This window comes from Myotis daubentonii, chromosome 2 (genome assembly GCF_963259705.1).
Source record: "Myotis daubentonii chromosome 2, mMyoDau2.1, whole genome shotgun sequence".
NCBI classification, from domain to species: Eukaryota; Metazoa; Chordata; class Mammalia; order Chiroptera; family Vespertilionidae; genus Myotis; species Myotis daubentonii.
In genome coordinates, this window is record NC_081841.1 from 40175079 (window position 1) to 40188805 (window position 13727).

Sequence of the window (13727 nt, forward strand, 5' to 3'; positions counted from 1 at the left end):
AAACCAGCTAGGGCACTAACTCTGTATTTTTTAATCTTATTTTCTGTCCCCCAACCCCAATCACTCCCAAGTACACCAAACCCCATGAGAGCCAGGGCTTTGCCTGCTGCACTCTCTTGTGCAAAGGAAGGGTACAATCAAGATTCCCAGTGTGGAGACTGCCGGGCTTAGGCCACAGGACTCTAGGCCTGAGAACTTGGTCTGGACAGCTGGTCTCGGGGACAGGGAGGAAGGTGATTGTGGTGGGTGGTGAAAGTGAGCATTGCACAGGCCTTAGAAGAAGAGTGGCAGGCCTGGCCCTTTGCACTGGTGGCTACAGCAACTGGGTCACCGTGGGCTGCTATCTTGACAGGAACAGGTGGAGGCAGAGCGTGGGATCAAACTTATTTAAGAATAGAGAAATGAGTTGGCATGAGGCCTTCAGTTCACCAAGTTCACCAAGTTGAGAGCTGTGTATACAGAGACCCTTCATCACCTCTTGTAGTGATTTGTTGAATCACTTTAACACGCAGATGAACCTTTATGTTAGTGTCATGAGAGCAGGACTATACCTGTCTTATTCCCCACTATTTCTTCAACACCCAGAAGAGTTCCTGGCTCATATTAGGTATTTGTGAAACTCCGAGTGAGTGAATGAAATCCTATGTTGAATGCTACATTTTCAACGTGCATATTTTATGCCAGTCCGGTAAGTAATTTAAATACACTTAACAAAACCAGTGGTTCTCAGCCTGGGCATGACTCTTAAGGAATATTTGGCAATGTCTGGAGCTACTGGTATCTAGAGAGGAGGAGAGGTTTGGTGCTGCTAAACATCCTACAATGCACAGAACAGCCTCCACAACAAAGAATTATCCAGCCCAAAATGTTAATAGTGCCAACCTGAGAAAGCCTATACTAACCAATCTTGTTGATGGTCATCTTAACCATCATAATTAGTGTCAATAGTTAAAGAAAATCCTTTGTTTACCAATCACTTTCATTGGTAGAGAACTTTAAGACCCTTTATCTTTTTTTTTTTTTTTTAATGTTTCTATTTTAGAGAGAAGAAGGAAGAGGGAGAGAAAGATAGACACATCAGTGATGAGAGAGAATCATCAATTGGTTGCTTCCTGCATGCCCCCTACTGGGGATTGAGCCCTCAACTCGGGTATGTGCTGTGATTGGGAATTGAACTGTGACCTCCTGGTTCAATAGGTCGACACTCAACCACTGAGGCACACTGCCAGGGCATAAATATTTTTTATGACAAGGATGTACTTGTAAATGTTCATTACTGAAATGGGTGATGTCATATTTTTTTCTATTTATCATGTCAGGTTGTTAGACAATTCCTGTTAATATCTAAAAGCTACACACTCTTGTAACTCCTTCCCTCCAGAGCCCCTCTAATTTCTTTCCTAATCTTTGGCTGTTTATCTGCTGTGAGCAATGGAAAAATTAAAAGGAAGCTTAAGGAATTTGCTAAGTGAAGGCTAACATGAGTAAAGTACAGAGTTTTCAACATTATTTTAAGAGTAGATAACTTTTTTCTTTTTCAACTTGGTCTGATGTCCTAATGGTTACTACTGTTACCCCAATGTTATTAGATGTTATGTGTTTCCAAGCCATATCTATAAAGCAAGTGAGAATTTAATGTCTTCCAAGATGAGAAGAAACGCCCCAAGGACCACTACTGCATAGTCCTACCTGCATCACTGGAGAGCAATAACACCCTGAAAAAAGTCATTTTCACAATGGAAAGGAACATGTATGTGATATGTAGATGATACAGTGAAATGATGTGCAACAGTAGAATTATGTGTCTAGAAAAGATATCTCACTTTTGTTGAAAATGAAGAGGCCTGGTGAAATGCAAAACATCCAAAAGAGTAAAAAGTTATTTCACTTTTTCTGAAAATAAAGACACTAGTCACGTACAAAATGTCCAAAAGGCTAACAGGGAATTTATACAACATATTAATATAAGTTCATTTTGCCATGGATGAATTTAGAGCGTATTATGCTAAGTGAAATAAGTCAGTCAAAAAAAAGAAAAATACCATATAATTTCATATGTGGAATCTAAAGAACAATATAAATGAACAAAACAGAAATAGACTCAAAGATACAGAGAAGAGACTGATGGTTGCCAGGGAGGTGGGGTGTTGTGAGACTGGCTGATAAAGGTTAAGGCACTGAGAAATGTAGATTTGTAGTTACAGAATAGTCAGGGTGATATAAAGTACAGCATAGGGGCCTGGTGGGCTGGCATGGCTCAGTCTGATGAGCGTAATCCGGTGCACCAGAGGTCAGGGTTCAATTCCCCATCAGGTCACATGCCCGTGTTGTGGGCTTGATCCCCAGGAGGGGACATGCAGGGGGCAGCCAATTGATTTTCCTCACTGTCCCTTCCTCTCTCTCTAAAATCAATAAAAACATATTTAAAAATAATAATAAAGTACAGCATAGAGAATATAGTCAACAATATTGTAATAGCTATGTATGTTGCACGGTGAGTACTGGAACTATCAGAGGGAATGTTTTGTAAAGTAGGTGATTGTCTGACCAGTATGCTACACACCTGAAACTAATACAAAATAATACTGAATGTAGACTGTTATTGAAAAATTAAAAAAAATAATTTTAAGTTCTCTTTACACGGTTTTTGGAGCAAATGCAAACATCTGAGATTGTGAAAATTGCTGGTTCTACTCAAATGAGTACACAGGCATCTGTCTAGAAGTTTTGGTACATTAGTTTTATTATCTATCTTCAAAAGGGCTCAGGTCAATTCCAATTACCAGTTAAAATACACACAAACGCCGTGTGTGTGCATGTGTGTGTGTGTGTGTGTGTGTGTAAATAACATTTGTCGCTAGCATTACTGAGTACTGAATATGTAAATGTACCAAGCTTTACATGCATTACTTAATCCTTCAGAACCTTACCACATACTTCCATTATCCTGATTTTATAAAGAAACCGCCTTAGGGAAGTCAGGAGACTCGACTCGCCCCAAGCTGTAAAGTCGTAGAGGCAGGATTTTAACCCAGGCCTGACTGATTCTGAGCCGGGTCTCTTAACCACGTTTACCACACTTTCAAGAAGTGAAGCTGCTCTCCTCAGAACAAAAATTTTCTGTCATTCACCATTATATTTGTTTTTTAAAAATCTTATTTGCTACTCCATGACTTATATGCAGTACACAGACAAAATTCTGTCAAAGCACCATGTGGTGCCTTGTCACAGTGTGTAGATTTTTGAATTAGCATAAATTTGAACCCTGTTCACAAGTTAATCATATTCTACATGTCAGTTATCTTCAACAGTTTCAAGTTGTTCCCATTTTCCTAGCATAAGGCACTGAGAAGGCGAGTAAGTTAATTACACCCATAAAGAACCCAGAGTGGGCCCAGATGCATAAAAATACTAATTCACATAAATGAAATGACCTTCCTGAAGACTACAGTGTGATTAAAGCTTTCTTCTTCATAAAGGCCAGACCGTTTCACAGTAGCTAAGAAATGAATTTAGCCTAATAATTAAAATTATTTTCATGTATGTGAATTTACCAGGAAGAGGGGAAACTATTTTAAATATTCCAGCTATAAAGTATTCAAACTATTACTGCTCACCTGAGCCTCACTTTTTAGTTATAGGGTAACTAACTTTTTTGTGGCTAAGCAAGATCTAATGCAAACTAACACAGTCAGAGTAAATTACCAAGGTTTAAGGTTCTCTTCCGTTTTAAAAGTGTAGACAGAAAGTTTTAGAATGTAGTATTAATGAAAAGAGTTGGAGTGTGTGAGGAAACTTAGAAAAGAAAGGGAAAGGCTCAAGTTATGTAGTTCAGGTTAAACATATCAGATAGCTAATCCCTTTGCTTTACTGAAGGTTTTCTCCCCTTGCACCCTACCCATGATAGAGATTTTTTTAAATGTAACTTTGTCTTAAAAAAAATTAAAAGTGATGTGAATAGCTAGTTATAATGAAAGGATACCTGTTACATAAAACAGATACATTTTTAGTTATAGTTAAAAGTACTTTTCAATTGAATCGTTTCTCAAAAGTACCAAGGAAACTTATTTAAAGGAATCCTATTTTTAAAAAAATAGAATCTGAGTCATGAAAAATTAAAGGATGTAAATGTATTAGCTGTAGGATGTTCAGCAGTGCCCTAACCTCTCCTCCCTAAATACCAGTAGTTCCAGGCATTGCCAAAGATTTCTTGAAAGTCAACATAGAGTGCTCCTTGCCTGTGTGAGAAATCATGTCTAAACTCTACTCTCATTCCTTTATTCTTTGGGTGTGTGCACCTGGCTTCCTGGTTATGGAAGTAGCCTGTTAGTCTAGGTAGATTATTTTAAAATTTATTTCTAAGGACAGAGAGGAGAGTGAATGTACTTGAAACTGTTGCTTTTTGGTAAGATAAAGGTGTAAATCACCCAGACATATCTCCAACTATTGTCTCTGCCTACTGCCAGTAGCATAAATGAAACCTCTGGATCAGTTCTTTGGATCCTAAAGGAATTTTCTAATTTATGAGCAGCTGGCTAGTAGCCATCTGGTTTATGGTATGTTTTATGGTGAATTCCTCTGTCCTTCCTAGTTAAGCAAAGTCCATTGAACTGGCAATGCTGGGATCTGGTCACAGTGGCTCATTGCATTCCCTTCCTCAGCTATCCCTCAAACAAAAGCTGTATTTTCAGAGCTCTATCCTTTTTTGTAAGTTGTCCCATTTCTCAAAGTGTTTGCTTGTTGTTATGACTAAGGAAAACCTTATTCTAGGAGAACATAGTACTGGTAGTCATAAAAAAGCTGGGATGAAAGTTAACGATACAACCTTCAAGTTCAATTTTTTATATTATGCTAACAGTGTTGGAAAAGGAACAGGGCTTATTTGAAAGGGCTTAACACCAAACTAAAGTAATAAACTGTAGTTTAAAACAAAGTTGACAGGCTGACTTAAAAACCCACACAAAACAGCTTTATTGAGATATAGTTCAGATACTATACAATTTCCCCATTTAAACAGGCAGGCTGGTTTCTGAGATGGAAAAACATTGGATTGTTTCTATATAGTTCGATAGAACTTCAAGTTAGGCAAATATTTTTGACAGAGGTATTTTCTCTCTTCAAAAGTGCTTAATTGTATCAAGGTAAGACCTGAGGTGAGGATCAAACAGAATGGTTAGCATTCCTTCTGAATTCAGCAGAAAGTTTTGGGCAACTTTTACGGTACTCTGTCCTAAATTTATAACGGTTTAAATGCTTTCTACCAAATTGTGTGACATATATTTGAAATGGTGATTGATAATGTAAATAGATTTGGTTGACTTACTGGAATATCACAAAAGCTTATTAGCAAATTGAGATAGAAGGGTCATTGATGGGTAGGTTCCCATGCAAATCTAACATTTGAAGACTTTTGTGTGTGTTTGTAAATTGGCCTTGAAAAAATATGCGGCCAATGAAGTGTGAAGATGGCTCAAAGGTCCTTTGAAAGATAGGAAGGCTCGCACTTGCCATAATGAGACGTGCAATATTCATAATATGGCTCTTTGAAAGTAAGTTAATACTGAAAAGGCCTATATCAAGATTTTCTCTCTCTCTTTTTTTTTCATTTTCTTTTGCTATTTCTGTGGTGTAAAATAGGGATTTAGGAAATGTGACTTTGGCTTACATAATTCTTACCCTCTGACCATTGCTTAGGAATGATTAGGTTGCAAACTGGATTTGCCTCGAGTACAGTGGCTTCTTATATGGGTAGGACTGCAGGAAACAACTCATGGTAGAATTATTGAATAAAATCTGTTGTTTCTGGACTCATAGATACAGAGAACAAACTGATGGCTGCTGGAAGGGTACTAGGGGTCTGGGTGAAAAAGGTGAAGGGATTAAGAACTACAGATTGGCAGTTACAAAATCGTCACAGGGATGTGAAGTGCAGCATAGGGAATAAGTCAATAATATTGTAATAGCCATGTATGGTGCCAGACTTATGGGGGATCACTTTGTAAGTTATCTAAATGTCTAACCACTATTCTCTACACCTGAAACTAATATAATATTGAATGTCAACTATAATTGAAAAAAAATCTGCTGTTTCTGTGGGTGCTGAAATAGGCAGTCAGAAAATGTATTCTTTACATTTCCTCAGTAGGTCTTAATGCATTGGTTTTTTGGGACTGAACTTACACATCCCATGTAAGCAATCATTTTTGAGAATGAGGCATACATTGATACTATGAGTTGTGAATAAGAAACATATTATTTCCAAGAGTCTCACATTTCTTGGTTAAAAACAGATTCAAAATAGCTCTGGTAAGGACCTCCTGCCTGTGTAACTTCCAGTTTTTCTAGAGAAGCCTAAAGACTGGAATTCATTGTAAAATTTCTCAGTGGTTACAACTGATGAAAAAAATGTTAAGATGTTTTGTGGATCAAGCAAACCATGTCTATGGGCAGTGTGTCCACATGCACTCTCTGGCCTAGGTGGTGTGAGGCCTGCTCCTGCCCTCAGGAGAGACATCAATGCTTGTGACACAAGCTGGGAAGTGTTGTTCCCAGCATGTACAGGGTTGCTAAAGACCTGCAGTGGGGGCAACAAGGAAGAGTCCACAGGGGAAGAGGCCCTGACTGGGGCCCTGAAGGCGGGCTTTAGAGTTGGGTCAAATGAAGCCCGAGGGACAAATAACAAGACCCCAAAAGCATTTGATGGTATCACTTGAGAAGGGGGGATGTTAGGCAAGAAAGAGGGCTGTTAGGGCAGGAGGAGGGGAAGGGTGAGGGAGGGAATTTATCTCACCCACTGAACAAAGAAGTCAGCAGTCTTGGGACTTGCCAAGATAAAATCACCAGATGTTCTCATAAACTCTGGGAAAAGCCCAACAATGTCAAAGGGTGACCTTGAAACCTATAGTGGGGAAAAGCATAAAATCTTTGAACCCCCACCAGGTGGGACACCCAGATAAACTGAGTTGTCCACTTGTGCTTTATGCCAAGTGTATTATTAATAAATTTGTTTGTTTTGCTTTCTTTATTGTTGAAAGTATTACATATGTCTCCCCCATTAACCCCCTTCTAGCCAGACCCTACCCTCTACCCCAGGCCTTTGCCACCCTATTGTCTGTGTCATGGGTTATGTGTATATGCATACAAGTTCTTTAGTTGATCTCTTAACACCACTCAACTACCCTAGCCTTTCCTCTGAGATTTGACAATCTGTTCCATGCTCCTATGTCTCTGGATCTATTTTGTTCATTAGATTCCACATATGAGTGAGATCATGTGATACTTGTCTTTCTCTGGCTTATTTCACTTAGCATAATACTCTTTAGGTCCCTCTATGCTGTCTCAAAGGGTAAGAGATCCTTTTTTTTTTTTTTTTTTTTACTGCTGCATAGTATTCCATGTTATAAATGTACCACAGCTTTTTTATCCACTCATCTGCTGATGGGCACTTGAGCTGTTTCCAGACCTTAGCTACTGTAAATCGCACTGCTATGAACATAGGGGTGCATGCATTCTTTCTGATTGGTGTTTTGGGTTTCTTAGGATATATTCCTAGAAGTGGGATAACTGGGTCAGATGGCAGTCGCTTGCTTTGTTTCAACACTGCTTTCTATCAGTCATCTGAATTCTTTCTCGATAGCTGACAAGAGTCAAGGAGGGAAGAGCCACCTCCCTTTGACTTGGCTGGCTCTCCAGTAACACATATGTATCTATACACACTTACACTTTGTTTATGTATCTAAATCATGAGTCTTTCATACCGATATATCCAGTTCTAATCTGATACCACAGCATTCCAATTTTTGCCCTTGCCATATTTGCAACTTCCTTTCCTGAAAGTGAGAAACCTGACTTCTATTATCCTTAATATTCAGGGGTAGGCAAAAGTAGGTTTACAGTTGTTCATATGGAAAATGCAGGTTATGATTATTACAATAGTTTTATTAACTCTGTGCAGACTTCGTGTACTCACAACTGTAAACCTACTTTTTAAAAAAATCTTCACCCGAGGATATGTTTTTTTATTGATTTTTAGAAAGAGAGGTAGGGAGAGAGAGAGAGCAACATCAATGTAATCTGTTGCCTCCCGTATGCACCCCAACCAGGGGATCGAATCCACAACCTAGGTATGTCTCCTGCCCAGGAATCAAACCCTTAGCCTTTTGGTGCATGGTATGATGCAACCTGGCCAGGACTGTAAACCTACTTTTGCCCACCCCCACCCCTGTATTTATTTCGTCAATCCTTCTGTACGTAACTAATCTCCCATTGTTGCTGCCGCCTCTCCCTCTGTGCAGGTGTCCTCACACCACTTGGGTTCTGATACCTACTGTGCTGGGCTGACCCCACATGCAGACACCCTCCTGACTCAGGCTGAGTTTGGTTCTAGTTTTGAGTGTGGCAAGTATGAAAGGACTGGTTTACTTCATTTATACTTTGGGTAAAGTTTTGTGAAGGGATAACTGATAGCTTTCCTGTCCTCTCTCAATTTAAATTGCTTTTTTTGTTGTTAGACTCCCCCACACCACCCCGCATCTAACCAGGTATCTTTTACAATAGCAACGAATATATTTTACATGTGGATATTTTGATTCTCATATCAATACTTAAATATATCTATTATTGGACAGTTTGTGGTATGTTCCATAAATGTTATATATGATGATGTATTTTAGGCATACATAGTAAAGCCATATGTTTGTATAGCAGCATAAAATGCAAAGAGATAAGAAGTGGCTTTAAAATTCCACCTAAAATCTACCTATAATTCTCATTTCCATTGCAATGTAAATTAGAATATTGCACAATTTTGTGACTTTTCTGATTTTAAAATTATATAAAGACATTACCATGGGTGTTTTAATTTCCTTTGGTATTCGTGTTATTCCTTAGAAAGAGGTCTGTTCTTGTTTTCTTTCACACGGGTATGAGGAGGAAGTTACTGATTGAGGTCATGCTGCTGTAATGATAGCGACCACAGGATTTCTTACCTTCCTGAGCTACATCCTTTGGACATTTTTCTTCTCAAACAAGCCAGTTCATTGGAGAATGGAGTTTCCTGGATGTTCCTTTTTTATGTGCACTTATGTATTTTGGAGGAAGCTGTGTAAAAGTCGGCAGTCTGAACCGCTTTTGATCTCTAAAGTTCTAATTGATTGAAAAGCATGCTGACTTTAAAGTTCATTTAAATTCGTTCTTCTTTATATTGTCTATTCTTAAGTCTGTCTTGACATAACATTTCTGGGAAGCCATCCTATTCCACTATTTTTTTTTTTCTTAGTGATTTGGGGAATAGTTTTATAGGAAAAGCATTTGATATCGCTGCCTGTGGTACATGGAACTTCTTGTGGAATTCAGTCTTCATACATACCAGACACTATTCCCATCCCTTTCTGTTTTTAATCTTGAGATCACTGTTGCACCTGTGGTTGGGCAGATAACATTGAATCCAAAAGCAAGTAAATGCCTTCAGTTGTCTAAGGATGGAATTTTGGTGAATCAAAAGTGGGAAACTGCTGAAGAAGTTATCAATACATGTGCAGGTGTATCAGTTTGTGAGGTATAGTCACACTGCAAAGTAATACAACTGGCTGGATTGGTTATGTTTACTATTCTTTGGAGGTTGAGATCCTGAAGCAAAAAGTAGAGAGCTCCAGTGATCACATGGTGGGTGCATAATTTCATTTGTGCATTCTCCTTGCTTTGCATTCCAGTCCATGTTGTCCTATGGAAACATGTGACTCTTAATAGCCAAAAGCAATGTAACATTTTATGGTAAAGAATGCACCAAATAGCCCTAACCGGTTTGTCTCAGTGGATAAAGCGTCAGCCTGCGGACTCAGGGGTCCCAGGTTCGATTCAGGTCAAGGGCATGTACCTTGGTTGTGGGCACCTCCCCAGTGGGGAGTGTGCAGGAGGCAGCTGATCGATGTTTCTCTCTCATCGATGTTTCCAACTCTCTATTCCTCTCCCTTCCTCTCTGTAAAAAATCAATAAAATATATTTAAAAAAAAAAGAATGCACCAAATAAACAATTTTATTTAACTTCTTATGGAAAATTTCAAACTTAATGCAATATAGAGGAGAATATGACCTCTAGCTCTATCACTCAGCTTTGAGAATTATCAACATATGGCCAAATAAATTTGTTATAAAGATTTTTTTTAAATATAATTTTATTTATTTCAGAGGGGAAGGGAGAGAGATATAGAAACATCAATGATGAGAGAGAATCACCAATTGGCTGCTTCCAGGACACTTCACACTGAGATTGAGCCCCCATCCTGGGCTTGTGCCTGACTGGGAATCAAACCGTGACCTCCTGGTTCATAGATCAATGCACAACCACGCCAGCCCAGCATAAAGATTTTTTAAAAGCCCTTTGCATATTTTTAATGAAATGGACTTATTTATAACCTTTAGCATGTTTTGTTCTCAGAACTAAAATAATTTACATTTAAAGCAATTATTCATATGTATATACCTTGAATGTCTATAATATGGCAAATAAGAAATTTCCCTTGGATTCCAGTTCATCTTTGACTATCAACTCTTTACTCCCCTTCTTTGTTTTGTGAAATCATTCGGATTACTTTCTGGAAAAAAAACTTTCCCATAGGTCTAATCAACAGTAAGTAAAACAAATAAGATCCTCATAGCATTGATGATTGTTAGCTACCTGAATGATTAAAAGAGTTCAAGGAGATATTATGCATGGCAAGATCTATCCCCATCCTGATTTTGTGATGTTCTTTCCCATTACTTCCCTGTCCATTTAGGACATCCACAGAGAACTAACGCCCTCTAGCCCTTTCTTATTGTGGTAAAATACGCATAACATAAATTTTATCATCTCAACCATATTTAACAAAAATATGTTTGTATTGAATTTTTTTTTCCTTTGAGAGAGAGAGGAAGGGAGAGGGAGAGTGAGAAATGTATCAATTGGCTGCCTCCTACAAGCGCCCTACCAGGGATTGAGCCTGCACCACAGGCATGTGCCCTGACTGGGAATCGAACTGGCGACCCCTTGGTGCCTGGGATTATGCCTAACCAACTGAGCCACACTGGCCAGGGCCATCTTAACCAGTTTTAAATGTGCAGTTCAGTGGTATTAAGTACAATCACATTATTGTGCAATCATCAGAACCATTCATCCCCAAAACTCTTTTAATCTTGCAAAATGGAAATGCTATAACCATTGAACACTCTGTGATGAATCTTTTTGCAAGGTGCTTGGAGGGCTATTCAGATCTCTGGGCTTTACAAGGTTCTGCTAAGGTCTGTACCGAGCACTTTGTGCATGGGAAGGTTGTAGTTACTCTTGAGGGAGGCAGCTTTACGCCAAGTGCCATACAGATCATTTGAGTTCCCGAAAGCACTTTCAGTATAAGTGCAGAAACAAGTGCTTACCGGGAGAAGTTTAAAATGTTCAGTTTGTTTACATTAAGCAGAATAATTCCAGGGATGTTTCGGAAGGCTTTGATGATGCCGTTGTCCTCATTATAGATGAGGCAAGGTCCCTGTGCTGGATTCGATGACGGTTTCTCATTTTGCCCTTGCCAGCTTTCATTTGCTGAGAGGCATAGATCTTTTTGGTGTCATTCTAGGCCTTAAGTTTCTTTTTAAAAAAAAATATATTTTTTATTGATTTCAGAGAGGAAGGGAGAGGGAGAGAGATAGAAACATCAATGATGAGAAAGAATTACTGATTGGCTGCCTCCTTAACGTCCCTCACTGGGGATCCAGCCCCTAACACAGGCATGTACCCTTGACTGGAATTGAACCTGGGACCCTTCAGTTCACAGGCCGACGCTCTATCCACTGAGGCAAACCGGCTAGGGCGTAGGCCTTAAGTTTTTTAAGAAGCAAAACAGCCTCCTTGGTTTTCTTATAGCCTTTAACTTTACCTTAACCACCAAAGGAGATTCAGGAACTTCCTCAATACAATGACCTTTAGACATGACGAGGGTTAATAAAGCTGGGGCAGCCAGGGCTGAGCAGATGGCATATCATTTCTGTGTTGTGTTTACTGTGTAGTGCCAGTGACACTACGTTTTGGTTGGTGCATACGTGTGGCTCCCACAGCACATATTGCCAAAAGCACTCATTTAGAACAATGAGTCCACTGCCTTGAACTCCAGCCATAGCTCTGCTACTACTTCATGACTCAGCACTGGTTTCATGACTGATAATTCACTAACAGCATGGGGCTGTCAATTGTTTTTGATGATTGCTAATTTACTAACAGCCTAGGGCCGTGTATTGTTTTTATGGAAGTTGGGGTGAACAAAGTTCATAATATCTAGTCATATGAGAGCCTTGAACATAGCAGGCAAAGTGACATTTTTGCCAGATTATTTCCCCTTGTCAGAGTACATTGATATCTGGACGACAACATGCCATGATGGGGAAAGGCAATGGCCACGCTCCTCTCAACTTGGTGGCTCTCACAGGAAAAATATTTTAATTTTTTGAGGAACCACCATCCTGTTTTCTACAGTGGCTGTACCATTTCACATTCCCACTAAAAGTACACGAGAATTCCAATTTCTCCAGATCCTCACTAACACTTGTTTTCTGTTGTTTTTGTTAATCCTCACCTGAGGATATTTTTCCACTGATTTTTTTTTTTTTTTTTTTTTTTTAGGGAATGTGGAAGAGAGAGGGAAAGACAGAGAAACATCGATGTGGGAGAAACACATCGATTGATTGCCTCCTGCATGAGCCCTGACCAGAGCCGGTCCGGGGAGAAGCCTGCACCCAAGGTACATGCCCTTGACGGGAATCAAACACAGGAAGGACCCTTTGGTCTGCAGGCTGATGCTCTATCCATTGAGCCAAACCAGCTAGGACCATTTTCTGTTTTTGATGGTAGCCATTTTAATCCAGTGGATATCCAGTTTTCCCAGCACCATTTGTTGAAAAGATGGTTCTTTTCCCACTGAGTCATCTTGGCACCCTTGTCAAACATCATTTGGTCATATTCGGGTTAATTTTTAAGCTCTGTATTCTCTTCCATTGGTCTACATGGTTGTCTTTATGCCAGTACCACATTGGTTTGATCACTATAGCTTTGCAGTAAGTTTTGAAATTAGTAACTGTGAGTTGGCCAGTTTTATTCTTTTTTAAGATAAAAGGCATCTGAATTGGAAAGGAAGTAGTAAAATTATCCGTTTGCAGACAATATGATCTTCTCTGTAGAAAACCCTAAAGATTCCTCACACAAAAAAGCTGTTAGAACTGATTAATGAATTCAGCAAAGTAGGATACAAAGTCCACACACACAATTCAACTGCATTCTATACACAGTGAACACAAAAAAGGAAATTATGAAAACAGTTCCATTTACAGTAATATTAAAAAGAATAAAATACTTAGGAATTAGCTTAGCCAAGAAGGCAAAAGGCTTGTACAATGAAAACTACAAAACATTGCTGAAAGAAATCTTAAAATCTTTATTAATAATGGAAACATGTCTCATGTTCTTGGATTGGAAGACATAAATGTTAAAATGTCAATGCATTCCAAAGCAATCTTCATACAGATTCAGTGCAGTCCCTCTCAAAATTCCAGTGACATTTTTGCACAAATAGAAAAACCCATGGAATCACAAGGGGCCTCAAATAGCCCAAAAATTTTGAAAAAGAACAAAACTGGCCAACTCACACTTCCAGAATCCAATGATGTGTATTTGGGTCCACTTGATGATGTCCCACAGGTCTTTAGGC

At 39.0% G+C, this 13727-nt stretch overlaps 1 protein-coding gene across 6 annotated transcripts in view; it reads left to right on the plus strand.

Moving 5' to 3' along the window:
- The window catches only part of FGD4 (FYVE, RhoGEF and PH domain containing 4), a 231223-nt gene that overhangs the window by 19612 nt on the left and 197884 nt on the right, over positions 1-13727 (plus strand). The gene's annotated exons all lie outside the window — the stretch shown is intronic.